The sequence below is a fragment of the Giraffa tippelskirchi genome, chromosome 9 (genome assembly GCF_054371585.1).
Source record: "Giraffa tippelskirchi isolate mGirTip1 chromosome 9, T2T-mGirTip1v1.2.pri, whole genome shotgun sequence".
In the NCBI taxonomy this organism is placed as follows: Eukaryota; Metazoa; Chordata; class Mammalia; order Artiodactyla; family Giraffidae; genus Giraffa; species Giraffa tippelskirchi.
The window spans coordinates 37,434,758-37,451,944 of record NC_137283.1 but is presented as its reverse complement, the minus strand read 5'-3'; the positions used below and the strand labels follow the sequence as shown (position 1 = coordinate 37,451,944).

The 17,187-nt window shown below is 41.3% G+C and overlaps 1 long non-coding RNA gene across 1 annotated transcript in view; it reads right to left on the bottom strand.

Annotated features, from left to right (window-relative positions):
- The window catches only part of LOC145519839 (uncharacterized), a 98,887-nt gene extending 81,700 nt beyond the window's left edge, over positions 1-17,187 (bottom strand). Inside the window, exon 1 of the long non-coding RNA XR_014063955.1 lies at positions 16,718-17,187. This is a non-coding gene — a long non-coding RNA (uncharacterized LOC145519839). The remainder of the gene's footprint in view (positions 1-16,717) is intronic.

Below are 17,187 nucleotides of genomic sequence, written 5' to 3'. Positions count from 1 at the left end.
AACTATTCTTCCACTAAAAATAAATTTTAAAAAGATAAGTGGTGCTGGGAAAACTGGACAGCCACATGTAAAAGAATGAAATTAGAATACTCTCTAATACCACAAGAAAAAGAAATGCAAAAAAGCAAAATGGTTGTCTGAAGAGGCCTTACAAATAGCTGTGACAAGAAGAGAAGCGAAAAGCAAAGGAGAAAAGGAAAGATATTTCCATTTGAATGCAGAGTTCCAAAGAATAGCAAGGAGAGATAAGAAAGCCTTCCTCAGCGATCAGTGCAAAGAAATAGAGGAAAACAATAGAATGGGAAAGACTAGAGATCTCGTCAAGAAAATCGGAGATGCCAAGGGAACATTTCATGCAATGATAGGCTCGATAAAGGACAGAAATGGTATGGACCTAACAGAAGCAGAAGATATTAAGAAGAGGTGGCAAGAATATACAGAAGAACTGTACAAAAAAGATCTTCACGACCCAGATAATCACTATGGTGTGATCACTCACCTAGAGCCAGACATGCTGGAATGTGAAGTCAAGTGGACCTTAGGAAGCATCACTACGAACAAAGCTAGTGGAGGTGATGGAATTCCAGTTGAGCTATTTGAAATCCTGAAAGATGATGCTGTGAAAGTGCTGCACTCAATATGCCAGCAAATTTGGAAAACTCAGCAGTGGCCACAGGACTGGAAAAGGTCAGTTTTCATTCCAATCCCAAAGAAAAGCAATGCCAAAGAATGCTCAAACTACCGTACAATTGCACTCATCTCACACACTAGTAAAGTAATGCTCAAAATTCTCCAAGCCAGGCTTCAGCAATACATGAACCATGAACTTCCAGATGTTCAAGCTGGTTTTAGAAAAAGCAGAGGAACCAGAGGTCAAATTGCCAATATCCGCTGGATCATCGCAAAAGCAAGAGAGTTCCATAAAAACATTTACCTCTGCTTTATTGACTATGCCAAAGCCTTTGACTGTGTGGATCACAATAAACTGTGGAAAATTCTGAAACAGGTGGGCATACCAGACCACCTGACCTGCCTCTTGAGAAGCCTGTATGCAGGTCAGGAAGCAACAGTTAGAACTGGACATGGAACAACAGACTGGTTCCAAATAGGAAAAGGAGTACGTCAAGGCTGTATATTGTCACCCTGCTTATTTAAGTTATATGCAGAGCACATCATGAGAAACACTGGGCTGGAGGAAGCACAAGCTGGAATCAAGATTGCTGGGAAAAATATAAATAACCTCAGATACGCAGATGACACCACTCTTATGGCAGACAGTGAAGAAGAACTAAGGAGCCTCTTGATGAAAGTGAAAGAGGAGAGTGAAAACGTTGGCTTAAAGCTCAACATTCAGAAAACTAAGATCATGGCATCTGGTCCCATCACTTCATGGCAGATAGATGGGGAAACAGTGGAAACAGTGGCTGACTTTATTTTCTTGGGCTCCAAAATCACTGCAGATGGTGACTGCAGCCATGAAATTAAAAGATGCTTATTCCCTGGAAGGAAAGTTATGACCAACCTAGACAGCATATTAAAAATCAGAGACATTACTTTGCCAACAAAGGTCCGTCTAGTCAAGGCTGTGGTTTTTCCAGTGGTCATGTATGGATGTGAGAGTTGGATGGTGAAGAAAGCTGAGTGCTGAAGAATTGATGCTTTTAAACTGTGGTGTGGGACAAGACTTGAGAGTTCCTTGGACTGTAAGGAGATCCAACCAGTCCATCCTAAAGGAGATCAGTCCTGGGTGTTCATTGGACTGATGCTGAAGCTCAAACTCCAATACTTTGGCCACCTAATGCGAAGAGCTGACTCATTGGAAAAGACCCTGAAGCTGGGAAAGATTGAGGACAGGTGGAGAAGGGGACGACAGAGAATGAGATAGTTGGATGGCATCATTGACTCGATGGGCATGGGTTTGGGTGGACTCCAGGAGTTGGTGATGGACAGGGAGGCCTGGCTTGCTGCAGTTCATGGGATTGCAAAGGGTTGGACACAACTGAGTGACTGAACTGAACTAATACCACACACGAAAATATACTTGAAATGGATTTAAGACCTAAATGCAAGGCCGGATACTATAAAACTTTCAGAGGAAAATATAGGCAGAACACTCCCTGAGATAAATCACAGCAAGATCTTTCTAGACCCTCCTCCTAGAGTAATAAAAATAAAAACAAAAACAAACAGAAGAGAACCTACAGAATGGAAGAACATATTTGCAAACCAAGCAACTGACAAGGGATTAACATCCAAAATAAACAAAGAGAAACTCAGTATCAATAAAACAAACAACTCAATCAAAAATGGGTGGAAGATCTAAATAGATATTTCTCCAAAGAGGACATACAGATAACCAAAAAGTACATGAAAAGATGTTCAATATCTAATCAATACTAATTATAAGAGAATGCAAATCAAAACTATAATGAGGTATCACCTCATACTGATCACAATGGCCATCATCAAAAAAAAAAAAAATTTACAAGCAGGAGTTCCCTGGTGGCACAGTGGATAAGAATTCGCCTGCCAATGTAGGGGACATGGGTTTGATCCCTGATTGGGGAAGATTCCACATGCCTTGGAGCAGCTGAGCCCATGTGCCATAATTACTGAAGCCTGAGCACTCTAGGGCCCTTGAACCACAACTAATGAGTCCCTGTGCTATAACTACTGGAGCCTGTGCACCCTAGAGTCCAAGTTCCACAACAAGAGAAGCCACCTCAATGAGAAGCCCATGCACCGCAACTAGAGAGTAGACCCCACTCACCACAACTAGAGAAAGCCTGCATGAAGCAATGAAGACCCAGAGCAGCCAAAAATAGATAAAATAAATAATAAATAAATGTGGTAGTGTGTACATGTCAAAAACATATATTTTTTAAAAATATACAAACAATAAGTGCTGGAGAGGGTGTGGTGGAAAGGGAACCCTCCTATTCTATTGGTGGGAATGTAAATTGGTGCAGCCACTATGGAGAACAGTACAGAGGTGACTTTAAAAGCTAAAAACAGAGCTACCATATGATCCAGTAATCCCACTCTTGGGCATATATTTGGAGAAAACCATAACTTGAAAAGACACATGAACTCTAATGTTCACTGCAGCACTATTTACAATAGTCAAGACACGGAAGCAACCCAAATGTCCACTGACAGAGGAATAGGTAAAGAAGATGTGGTACATACATACAATGGAATGTTATAAACATTCAAACAGAACAAAATAATGACTTTTGCAGCAACATGGATGGACCTAGACACTGTCATACTGAATGAAGTAAATCAGAGAAAGACAAATATCATATGACGACTGCTTATATGTGGAATCTAGGGAAAAAATGGTACAAGTGAACTGACAAACAGAAATAGTCTCACAGATGCAGAAAACTAACTAACTGTTACCTGGGAGAAAGTGGGGCAGGTAATTTGGGAGGTAGGGATTGACATATACACACACCTATATATAAAACAAATAACTAATAAGGACCTACTGAGGGCTTCCCAGGTGGCGCAAGTGGTAAAGAATCCATCTGCCAATATAAGAGATGCAAGAGGTGTGGGTTCAATCCCTGAGTCAGGAAGATTCCCCTGAGCAGGAAATGGCACCCCTCCAGTATGCCTGTCTGGAAAATTTCATGGGCAGAGGAGTACGGCAGGCTACTGTCTACTGGGCCACAAAGATTCAGACATGACTGAGCACACACAAGGACCTACTGTATAGCACAGGGAACGCAATACTCAGGAATAATCTATATGGGAAAAGAATCCAAAAAAGAGTAGATATATGTAAATGTATAACTGATTCACTCTACACCTGAAACTAACACAAATTGTAAATGAGGGACTTCCCTGGTGGTCTACTGGTTAAGACTCTGCTTCCATTGCAGGGAGCAGGGGTTCAATCCCTTGGGGAACTAAGATTCCCGAATGCTATATGATGTGGTCAAAAATAAATAAAGCTTAAAAAATAAAGCTTTGTATGGATGATGTCTCAAATGTATTAAATAACATTATTTTAATAAATATTATAAATTAATTATACTCCAATAAATTGTTTTTAAAAAAGTTCACTGGGGAAATTAGAATATTTGGGTATTTTAGAGATTGGCTATTGCATGATATTAACTGTTAATTTTACTAGGTTTGGTAACAATTACATTGTGGTTTTGTAAGAAAATGCACATACTTAAAAATATATATATATCCTGAAATACACGAGAGTAAAATGAAGTAATGTCTGGGATTCACTTTAAAATATAATCGGCCAAAAAAGAGATAAAACTGGTATGGCACAAATCTTGACAACTGTTGGATCTGAGTGATGAACATATGTGGCTTTATTATATTATTCTCTCTACTTTTGTATATGCTTGAACTTTTTCATAGTAAAAAAATTAAGTTCAAAGGAAATGAATCTACTCTTACCCTAGCTATGTATAATGCTCTTTCATATTTTTGGTTTTTTTTAAACTAAATAATAGAAGGGGAAAAGAATGGTGGTGATGACCCCCTAAGTTAATTTAATGATGCTCTAAAGGTTTGTGGTACATGGTTTGAGATTTCTAGCTACCTGGTCTTTGCTCTGCCCATATGGAATCATTCTAACACAAAAGAGACTTCTTGGTCACTTGAATGCAAATCAAAAATGAAAAGCCTGATTCTATTCAATGTTTCCAGCTTCCAAAAATGTAATGCTTCCTGACATTTCCATAGTTGTCTATTTAAGTTCAATGTAAATAGCTGCTGCTACTTTGGGAGCGCCTGATAATGTCTATCACAGTACAAGGATGCATGTCTCTCTGGTGACATCTAAATGTTGATCTTGTAAATTCTACAGCAACACATAATGTAGTACAAGGATATGCCAAGTAGCATCAAAAACATTTTTTTTTTCAAAAGCTGGGTTTAATATAAATGTCAAATCAACTCAGAGGAAAACAAATTACAAAATGTATTCAGATGACTTCAGCTAATTAATTATCTCCATTGATAATATTTTGAACTTTGGATGCATAGGTTATCAAATGCATCGTTTCTGTTGTTAGTTATAATTGCTAACTTACACAACACGGTGATTGTACATGCTGCTAAAATGTAAGACAAATTATTATTTTTTTAATTATGTGGGAATTTCCAACATTAAATTTATATATACCCAGTGTTTTTATTGTACTGAGATATGGATTAAAAAAAATGCTCATGATCCAAAAGATAAATATATCCCACTTGGCCTTCCTTTTGATCACCTGGGGGAAATCACCCATCAGTTCCAAAATGCCACTGTGACTTTGTGGATGTGACTGGCTATCTAACATTTATAACACTGCTTCCTCCACCTGCTTAACTGAAACTTTATTTTAGTCAAATGTCACCTTTTTCCAAGCCTCAAACACTTTAGGGAAGCTGGGTTACATAAACCCTTTTATCTAAACCAGTTATGGTAATCCCCTTCTCCCTGCCATTGATTGGTTTAGGAATGAACATGTGATAAAATTCTGGCCAATGAAATAGGAGAGGAAGCCAGTTAGGGGGTGGGGGCATTCTGGGAAAGTTTCTCCTGCTGCTTTAAGAGGTAGAAGATTATTCACGTGGACACTATCAGAGCTGCACACAAGGCTGGGTCCCCTGCAGCATCTTTCTACCAACCTCAAAGAGAACTTCACATAGAGGAAACCCAATCTAAGACAATCACACATAAAAAGACTTCAGCCTCCTACTTCTGAGTTTCTTACAACGTGAAATGGTCAACTTCCTTACCGTTTAAGCCTCTTGCATCTTACTTGCAGCTAAGAGTTCTTAAATGATACATGAGCTTTTTGAGTATTTTAAACTAAACTTCCTATCTATTACTTATTAAGTAAACTGTGAGCTTAAACTGAGTGGATCTGTGTGACTCCAGAACAGCTGGTCATTTCAGCTCAAAACACCAAAAGTAAGTTGGGATGGGATCAAAGAAAAACACTAATGTACCAGTCTCTGAGAAATTTAGGAGTACTCTAGCCAACAGGGTGAGGCTGAGTAGAGAGAAGAAAAGAACAACAACAACAACAACAAAAAACCTGATGCCTAGGTTAACTCTATTAGAACAAGGGAGCAAAAACTCAAACATCTGAATTTCATATATCATGGATCTCAAAATATCTGGAGGCATGACTATAAGGTGTCAGCTGAAAGTGAGAAAGATCTCAGCTAATTATGAGACTCATGGTACTGTGCGATGTCTCCAAGCAGGTGACTTCTGAAGTTAAGTATCAGCAGAGGGAGAGATGCTGATATAATCTAAGGGTTGGAGAGAGAGAGAATGAAAATGACTGAATTTTGACAGAGACCTTTTTGTGGGAAAGGGGATGCTATAGGCCACCCTCATTTTGCAACTGATGAGAAACAATAAGCTAGGCAAGGAATGGGCAGAAGTGCTGTATCACTCTGTCTTCACCAAGGAGTCTTCATAATTTTTAGAAAGGCATGCCAGGTGCAGGAAAAAGTAGGTAGCACTTGGTTTTCATTAAGTTCCGGAGGATAATGTGAAGATAACTGTTTTGACTCAAAAAACATCTTAAGCTCCTTGAAAGAAAGGAATGATGTCATTTCTAAATGGGAATTATGTATTTTATGTAAAGGAGTTATATGCTTGGCATATGCTATTTAAAGCAAAATGATCACAGCGTATGTTTGTTTTTTGTTACCTAAGTGACATTCAATGTTAGAACATCACCCAACACATAGTAGGCATACAGATTCTGGTTAAAGAAGTATTTCTTGAGCATTTACTAGAAAAAGTTGAAAAGGTGGAACAAGTATTCAGCCAAACATAGGGGGGGAAGCTTTCTTAACATAAAACTTCTAAATAAATTTAAAATCTTTTCTTTTTTTTTTAAATACACCTTTCAGAATAAATTATTTCTATTATTACTTCTGGGTTTTTTTTTTTTAAGCTGACAATTTGTTAAACTAGCAAATATATTTTTAAACAGTTTCTAAAACTAAAGAAAGCTTGATAATTAGGTGTAAATAGAGATATGAGTGGCAATTATATTTAAACTCTTTAAAATCCATTCTACACTTGTTAGTATTAATACATTTGATTTTTAGTAGAATTTGAATGGAGATAATGTATAGCTATATCTGCCTATAATAGAAGCTATCATGGATTTCAAATATGTTTATTACTTAAAATCCCATAAAATAAGTCTAATGATTCAACAGGGATTTTCATGAATAGGGACAAGACTTTATAAACCACATTTGCAAAGTGTACAAAGCACATTTAAATCTAATCTGACCCACACATGTACAATTTCTTAGAAGCTTATCAAATCCAAGCCTTTGAAAATGCATACACTGTAACAGATTTTTCAAAAACATGATGGAAAATATATACCACCCAGCTAAACACTCTCTTGATTTAGAATCGAGGCCTATATGTTTCTATTTCCATAGTGACTATTGCTGTGGAATCGACATGTTTTAATTTAGATTTGAGATTATAAACATCGTTTGGAGACAGAATTTATTTTCTCTCCTACAACTTCTGAAAATTGATCAGTCTAAGTGCTACAGAACAGAAGCAAATTCTGAAGTAGGATTTAGAAATTATTTGGCTTAAGGGGCATTTTTGATTAACAGAAGATGAGTTTTTACGAAAATTCATGGCTTTTTAGCCCTTACAATTTTTTCATGAATGTTCATACTTTGTAAAAATACAAATAGAAAGGAAGGGATTTCCAACATACTCTCAGAAGCATTTAAACTGTGCTAAGATGTAACTGTTTTGTTTCTTTTTAATCAAGGTCATGAGATAAGGATTCTGCAAATATTTTTGCCTAAATTTCTTAAAAGGTTAAAATAAGACTTTTTTTCCCTTCATTAATCATATGAGAAGGGTAGCTAGAATGTGACTCACATTTAGGTCAACTGGAAGTTAGCAACCCAAATGACTAATGAAAAGAGGAGAATGAATTATATTCTTTTTAAAATCCTTATTTATTTTGTGGACGGGAGAATTGATGCATGGCAACTTTCATCCTTTCTGGTTAGCTCCTTGCTTCTGTCACATCTTGTCTCCTCAATTCCTTTTCTGGCCATACCCCACAGTGTGTGGGACCTCAGTTCCCTAGCCAGGGATCAAATCTGCACCCCCTGCAGTGGAAGTACAAAGCCTTAACCACTGGACCTCCAGGGAAGTCCCTACTCTTTTTATTAATGTTTTCCATGAGCTTTCTTTTTCTTTTGGAACCCTACTCCCCCTCTGCTCAAGAAGCTTATAAATGAGGATGGACAGTGGTGAGGAAAGCGGTGAGAAGCAGAGGTTGCCAAGTGCTAGGGTGGAGAGCAGCTCCAGCTGCTAGAGGAGGAGAAGAGCAAACCCAAGGATGAGAGTGGACCCAGGGAGAAAGTGAGGTGAGCAGGGACACGCCCCAAGAGCTCTACGAAAGGAAAATGTGTTTATACCCTGAAAGGAAGGGCTGCTTCTGCAAATAAACACAAACACACTCAGACAACTTCCCTTCACATGGTTCATACGACCCACACAGCCCAGCTGCTACAGAAGCAGCTGCCAGCCCACACCTTGGGACCTGCAGGGACTAGAAAGCCATACTAATTAAGGTCACTCTTGAACTGCAGCTTTTAGTTTTGGAGAAATAAGGTTGAAAAATGCTTCATAAATCCACGCTCTCCAATAATTTCTGATTTTTTTGTTCTCTCTGAAGAATAAAGCTAAACCAAAAGTTTATACACCCCAATTCATTGATATAACTGCTCCATCCTCGGAAGCCAGCTTCTCAGCCCAGAGATGGTCTTCAATGAAAAGAAACTGTGAGTCTGCAGAGGGGAAGCCAGGAGAGATGTCAAGGAGAGGAGAAAAAAGATAGCAAGACATTTTGTTTCATTCACGATTAGCCAGACTCACCAGTGATAACTGAAAGCTAAGGCTTTGCAGTATTACTGCAATATTATTTCTCTCAAAGACTGTGAAGTGTTTCCTGAAGGGGTGTGTGTGTGTGTGTGTGTGTGTGTGTGTGTGTGTGCGCGCGCGCGCGACTCCTTCAATCCTATGGACTGTAACCCACCAGACCTCCTCTTTCCATGGGATTCTCCACACAAGAATACTGGAATGGGTTGCTATGCTCTCCTCTACGGGAATTTTCCCAACCTAGGGATCAGAATCACGTCTCTCACATCTCCTGCGTTGGCAGGTGGGTTCTTTACCACTAGCGCCACCTGGGAAGCCTGTAGTTTATTCTAATGTGTCTGGTACAGTCTTTGAAGGGGCCACATTTACTATTCAGGGACAGATTAATTCATTCTTCAATGTGATATTCAATGAATGTTTGCTGGAACCCTGAGGGCCATGAAGAACAATGAGGTAGATAAGAAAGGCCAAGATAGTCATTCATTCCAAATTTACTAAACACCTCTTATGCGTTACCCTCTATTCTGGGATCCAGGGAATACAGCAATGAAGAAAATACATAAAAAATCCCTGCCCTAATAAAGAAGGAAAGGGAAGAAGGAAAAAGTGGGAGTGAGGTTGAGTCTGTGGGCATAGAAAGGAGCAAAGTTTCACATTTCAAACTGACTGGCAGGGAAGGCCTTCCTCAGAGAGCAAGATGTGAGCAAAGACCTGAAGGGAGAGATAATCCATGGGGAAAAGTTCCAGAGGAAGGCATGGAAAGTGCAAAGGTCCTGAGGCAGGGGCTTGCCTGGCATGTGTGAGCAATATCAAGCAGGCCATGGAGCGAGTGAGGCGCAACAGGCAGACGAGCTCAGACGCCAGTTTAAGGGGATGGTTGTAGGACCTTGAAACTCAGAATTAGACTTTTATTCTGAGTGGTAAATGATAAAGCATTCAAGGGCTTCAAGCAGAGGAGTGACATGACCTGATATTTTGCAGCAAAGAGTTATTGGGCATCTACTGTGGGCCAGGCGCTGGACTAGTCCAGACATGTGGGTGCTGGGGATGTGCCATCAATATGGAAGACATGGTCCCTGCCCTCATGGAGCTTAGATTGGAGAAGGGCAGAAACACAAGCAAGAAAACCAGCTGACAAACATGGTGGCTAGTTGTGATCATTCTGAAAACAAAATCCAGGTCCTTGCATCCTTGCATAATGCTAGATGGGGTTAGAGAATGGGTTTAGGTGTTGAGGAAGACATCTTCAAGGAGGTGATACTGGAGATGAGTCTTCAATGAGACAGAGGAGCTAAATATAATGATGGGGAACAGAGTACATCAGGCAGTCTGTGCTAAGTCACTTCAGTCGTGTCCAACTCTTTGCCACCCCATGGACTGTAGCCCACCAGGCTCCTCTGTCCATGGGATTCTCTATGCAAGAATACTGGAGGGGGTTGCCATGTCCTCCTCCAGGATATCTTTCCAACATCAGGCAGAGGGAACTGCATATTCTAGGGCCCGAGATATGAACAGGTGTGGCTTGCTGCAAGGACGGAAAGACACCGGGACACCTAGTCTGCAAAGCATGAAGGACAGGAGACACAGGATGAGATTGTAGCCTCAGGCTGGAGGCAGACTGGAAAGCACTTGAGCCCCGGGGAAGTGATCTGAAGAAGACATTGGTGATCCAACGAAGAAAAATGTCAGACATTATACAAGAGCTACAGACAAAAAGCTGTGTGAGTTTTCAATGAGGCACTTGGAGGAAGGAAGTTATGTTGAACTGAGCTTTGAGGGGACACAGAATTGAGGCACGTCAGGAGGGGAGAGGACCCTGTGAAGGTGGGAAGGGCACAGAAAGAGTGAACCCTGTCGTCAGCACTCCCCCCATAACAGCTGGGCCCCACTGCAGTCCTTGGGAACTCCCTTTTCCCCTAAATGAAAGGGCATGTGCCCGGAAGGTTTGAGAGACATAAAAACTACTATTCACAAAATTCCTGTGCATAGTAAATGCCAAACAAATACTCATTCTCATGTGTGTTAGTCGGTCAGTCGTGCCCAACTCTTTGCAACCCCATGAATTACAGCCTGCCAGGTTCCTCTGTCCATGGGATTGTCCAGGCAAGAATATTGGAGTGGGTAGCCACGCCCTTCTCCAGGGGATCTTCCCGACCCAGGAATCGAACCCGAGTCTCCTGCATTGGCAGGCAGATTCTTTACCATCTGAGCCACCAGGGAAACCCGCGAGTCCTCATGACAGAATATAAACGCTGCTTATTTAAGTTCTTGTCCCCCAGTTAGAGAGACAGGAGGGAACCAGCAACCGTTATCTTCTGAACTTTGTGTATCCTTTTCAACACTCGATTTTTTTTTTTTTTTTTTTTTTTTAAGGAGGAAGTACCTAGCTTCATTCAGACCTAGATTTGATGAGCATGGAACTGGGCACAGGACATACATGGCTGACAACCCCACACTGTGGTCCTCCCAGTGTGCTTGGGGAAAACAAGAAAGGAAAAAGTAAACCATGACTTAACACAAGCCCACCTAGGATTACTGAGGTGGGGTGAGGGGAGCTAGGGCTCTTCTCAAGGATAAGCCTCACGAAGACCAGACCCACCCTCATGTTACCATCAAGTTTATATTATGTACGTGCTTCCTTTCCAAGAAAGACCCCTGCGATGCAGGCTGTGCTCAAAGGATGAGCAGGAGCCAGCCACAAGAACAGTGAGGGAGGGGAGGTGGCCACTCGACAGCCGAGAACAAGAAGCGCAGGTGCCAACTATCGGATGCGGGGAAAACTCCAACCAAACAAAATCAGCCACCATTTAAAAAAAGAAAAAAAAAACTCACGGGGAAATGAAAATCTCTTCTCTCTTGCAGGCACTCTGGCATCGATTTTCCCAGAGGACGGAACGCCTAACACTGACTTCCGAAGCTATTGATTTCCCACCATCTAAGCAGAAGTGATGTGAGGGGTACTTTAAGCACAGAGCTTCCACTTGTGAGTTCCGCGGAGCACCCCTTGAGGGACACAACTGCAAACATCAGTGCGTTCTTCTTCCAACACAATATTCCTTTGCAGTAGATCGTCAGTGGTCTTATGTCAGTTTTACAGATTTGAGAGAAAGCCATCGAGACCCCCGCATCTTCTTCAAATTAATCTTCGGCCTACAGTTTAAATCCCACGTTTACTCTGGCTCACTCACGACATCCAACTCCTCTCTGCTCTCCTCCCCAGAGAACACCTGCACGTTATCACAGACGTGTAGTGTGTGAGAAATTTATGTAAGAGAAAATTCAGGCCGAGAGGACAATTTATCCAAAAGTCATGCATTTTCATGAATTAGCCACAAGTCAGAGCATTTTGACTTTCCACATTTTTTTCCTCTGTGAGCTCTGGACACGACAGAAGTCGGCTGGCACCTTCTAGTTATTACTATACAACCCAGCTGGTGTTAACCTGTTTGCGGGTTTCTGGGTGCACACTTCACAATATTCAAGACCAAAGAGCTAACTTGAAACCTATAAGACAAATCTGATCAAGGAAGCTGTTCTGTTTTCTGGCGTCTCTTGGAGAATGCCAGAATATAACCCACTGTCCTTCCTTATGGCTACCAGGAAGTTCAGTGTCTGTCACCGTCAGTAACCCTAGTAGCTCAGTAACCCCTTCTCTCAGTAACCTAGCAGCTCGTCTATTTTCCTCCCATATGTTACCTTGACTTAATATTTTTATTGACTACCTTATTAAAAAGTGGTTTTGAGTGAAATTGGATTGATTTACTTTCGGAAAGGGACAAATTATAAATGATGGCTCTTAGGTCCACAAGGTTTTAGGATCCATGTCCTTCCAACAAACAAGGCACAGACTTCTAGGTTCAGACCCCAGAAGGGAAACCAGCCTTCTTTCATGGTACTACTTGACTTCAGTCAGTATCTTCCTAAAGTCTACGTTGAGATGTCCTCTTTTTCAGTCAACCACACTTAAGTTGTTCCTATATCATGGGAGTACTGCAAAAAAAATAACCAGATTATATCCTAAGAGCTCATTCTTCTTTATTATTTTGGTGGGGAAGAGGGGTATTTTACTGTTTCTCCCAAAGTTCTACTGAGATAAACTGACACAACCTTATATCAATTATAAGATGTACGACATGCTGATCTGATACACATATATTCTGAAATGATTCCTGCTACACCGTTAGCTAACACCTCCATCACGTCACATAATTACCATTTATATTCTGTGATGAGAACATTGAAGGTTTGTTCTCTTAGCAACTTTCAAGTATAAAATGTAGTATTGTTAACTATACTTAACAGTGCTGTCTATCAGATCCCCCAAACGTATGAAACTTCTAACTGGAAGTTTGTACCCTTTGATCAGCATTTCCCCATTTCCCTCCCTGAGAGATTTTCCTAAATCTCATCCTGGTGGTGCTGTATTTTTAACTTGTCCCTGAGTTCCTTGGCTCAGCCTCAGCCCCACCTCTGAAGACATTTTTATTCTGTATATAAATATGATGTGTGGATAGGGTTATCGAGTTTTCTTCCTCCAAACTTCTTTCACGTCGCAAAGTAGGACATGTCTACTCGAAAGATTCTCACAACCAGAAGAAGGGATTTAGGCAGACTATAAAAATGAGGCACATGGAAAACCAATCTTGAACTTCAGATGTTCTGTTTCTAAGGATTACAAGGAGAAGGTGGGTCACGGGTGAGACTGCTGTACTAGTCAATATTTTTGGTTATAAACTACAGAAGAGAACTCTGGCCAATTGATGTGGAAAATTAATTCATTGGAAGGTTATGAGGGAGCTAGCATAACAGAGGGGAAAATTGTAATAGGTTTGGAAGGGCAGGAATTAGGGCCCAGGATAGGTAACAGGCTGACGACCCTCGGGTCTCCTTGGAATGAATGAGGTCCAGCTATCTGTAGTCTTGTCCCTCTGCTCAAGAGTTGAATTCCAAATAAAGTATCTGCATAATTCAACTTAAGCTCCACACCTGTTCCCTGGCTGGTGGACATGTCCCAGGGGGGACTTCTTCACAATACCAAGGATCTGTGCTCAGTGGAGAACGGCAGCTCCCTCAAAGCAAAACCAGAAGCCTGACAACCAGGAGGGAAAGCAGACAATGCTTAGACGAAAACAAACAATGCAACCATGCTTACGCTTATGAAGCATCATCAGCGGCAGTCCCTGGCATGAGGACACCTTCGAACCTCATCATTCCGTGAGCTGTGTAACAACTCACACTGTCACTCCTCTCTCCTGACGCTACGGCCAGGTCTCTGACTTCTGTGACTTCAGGAAGTGAGAGAAAAAGACTGGTATCCTGGAAAGCTCTCACCCAAAAGTCTGTTAAGAGTCTCAAGTTCCTAAGACAAGCAACCACCTCCTTGTGGAAAAATATGGCCTACCCAATATAACTGTTAAACAGTCACATTTAAGTCAAGGATGTGTTGCTTCGGTGATTCCATCTGGAGACTTGGCTGAGAAACGCGCGCTTTAAAAACATGGCAGCAGTATCTCTTTCTATAAATTTTTTTTTTAACTTTGATCAATTACTGTGTCATTCAGTGGGAAAATGATATGTGGGTCAATGGCCTATAGCACTCACTGCCCAGGGGTGCTTTTTCTTTTGTGTATCATACCTTGGAAAACCCTTTTACAGAGTCCCAAGCAGATCGGAGCTGTACCAACCAATGGATAATTAGGAGTTGTGGGGGAGGAGAGGCTTTGAGATTAAGTCCAAGTGGATTAACTCCAGGGGCCAACTTGAGTTGTACTGATGCTTCTCTTAGCTGCTGCCTGGCTACAACAGGGTCTTGAATTGTATCATGACTGGTAGCAACGACTTATTTCAAGTAGCTTTCTCCCACATATATGTTCTATCAAGTCACCCTCTTTGATTTCCTTCCTGGTGTTTACTAGCATCTGAATTCGTCTCCTGTCTCTTGGCTTGTTCATCACCTGTGTCCCACCATTAGGATGTTAAGATCCACAAGGTCCGAGTCTGTCATGTTTACAGCTGTATCCTCACCACAATGGCTGGCACAAAGCAAGCCTTCAGTAAATGTTTTAGGACTGAATTTTTACAAGATGAGAGTGCCAGTGGCTGCCCGGAAGATTAAGCAGGTAACCTCCCTGCCCATGGGGAGGAGTGGAAGTTCTTATCCAGCTCATTTTAGTGTATCTACTATGTGCCAAGCATTGGGCACACGGCCGTGAACAAGGCAGACAACCTTGCCCTTGTAGTGCTTACTTTGCTAAAGAACTTGCAGGGCCTTCCCAGGTGGCTCAGTGGTAAAGAATCCCACATGCCAAGGAGCAACTAAGCCCATGCGCCACAACTACTGAGCCCACGTGCCCTAGTGCCCATGTTCCACAACAAGAGAAGCCACTGCAGTGAAAAGCCCGGGCAATGCAACTAGAGAGCAGCCCCTGCTCTCTGCAACTAAAGGAAAGCCTGTGCAGCAACGGAGACCCGGCCCAGCCCAAAATAAATCAAATTACAAAAAAACCAAAACATTGCATCATGTATCTCAAAATTTGAAGGGTAACAACTGTAGTATTAGCAATTAGTAGTCAGAGTAAAAAGCTATAATTTATTGCATGTCAACTATGTGCCAGCCACTTTACACATATTATCTCATTTAAGTCCTTCTAACAACGTTGCTAATGGCAAAGAATTTAAAGATGAGGCAACTGGGTCTCAATGTTAGAAGCTTAGTCACACAGCTTAGACTAGGGTACTCCAAAGTCGATGATATTTGATATATATTCCCTGCTTTACTCAGAAATAGGCAGGCTTCAGCAGCCAGGCAGATGCTGACAGGGCGCTAGGGTACCAATCTTTGCCCTAAGATACCTCAAACACCAGCAGAACACTTCATTGGACCACGTGGGAAATTAGAATGCCAACAGTCCCTCCCTCTTAAACCACATCATTGATATGTGGTTTGTCTTTTGTTATCTGAACATTATTGACCAGGGATATATCAATTTGTTTTAGAGAGTCATACAATTAATATCACTAGAGCTGTGATGTTTCTTAGAGCTTAAAATTCACCAAAGGTTCATTATACAACTTACTACTATCATTATCACATTTTGCTCCGTTAGGTTTTTTTCCAAGTCGTGTATATTATAAACTCAAGTTTATTACTGAAAAATTTTCAAAAATGGCGCATGGTGAAATTTTGAGTGAAGAAGAATTTTTCGGTGAATTTCATGCAGATACTTTCTCTGATTGTTCGAGCAACACATATACTAGTGTCTCTGAAGAGGACAGTTCTTCAGAATATAGTTCTAAATCAGGTGACCTCGATATTAGAACAAGAGAAAGACAAAAACCTTAGCGATTGACGGTTACAGGAAGTGAAAACAAAACTCATGGTACATGAGAAGACTTTGCAAGTGTGTCAGGTATAACTATTGAATGTAATAACCCACAAAGTGTTAATTTAAAAACGATTAATTTTTGGCTTGTCAAAATAAAAACTGCCAGCCACAAGCAGTAGTTTCAGCAAAAATCACCTGGTCAATAATGAGTTAAGGTGCCTCACACTCCGGTGATAATCATCACGGTTATTTACCTAAACACCTGCGGATCAGGTGTTTGATTAGCCCCACTGCATTGAATCATTATGGCCCACGTTACTGCACCCATTTTGCAGAGAAGAAATCTCAGGTTCGGAGAAGGCAAGACTGTAGCACAGAGTCTTACAGTTGCTCACAGGCACAACTAAGTTTCAAAGTCACACTTCTTCATATTAAACGCAGCCACACCCAACCGCATCTAGACGCATCAACTCACCGTCCTTCTTTAACCTGCGGGCTTTCACGTGGGCTGCATGAGATGGCTCTTCTTCCATTTCTCCATTGGTAACGCCTCCTGCTTGTTGAAGACTCAACGCAGGCACGACTTTCTCTAGCCAAGCATCTCACACTTCCCTTTTTTCTGCCCAATGTCCATCAGGAGTCGCAGAAGTGAGAGCTGGGAGACTCCATTTTAGGGCAAATAGCCATGAAGTCCATGTGTGCCTCGGGCTTCAATCATACCCGAGTCCAACGGGGTCTTTCCGGGCCGCCTTTCGATTCCTCTCCCTCTCCACCTCTAATACTTTCAGTACTGGAAAGTCTGAATATTGTAACAAACATGCATACACCACAACACTGTAACAAACACGTGTACACCGGTCCCCAGACTTAGGCAGAGTCCACTAGCGAACCTCAGGAGAACGGCTTCCACCTCAACCCACGCCAGGGCGCAACTTGCAAGGCTCT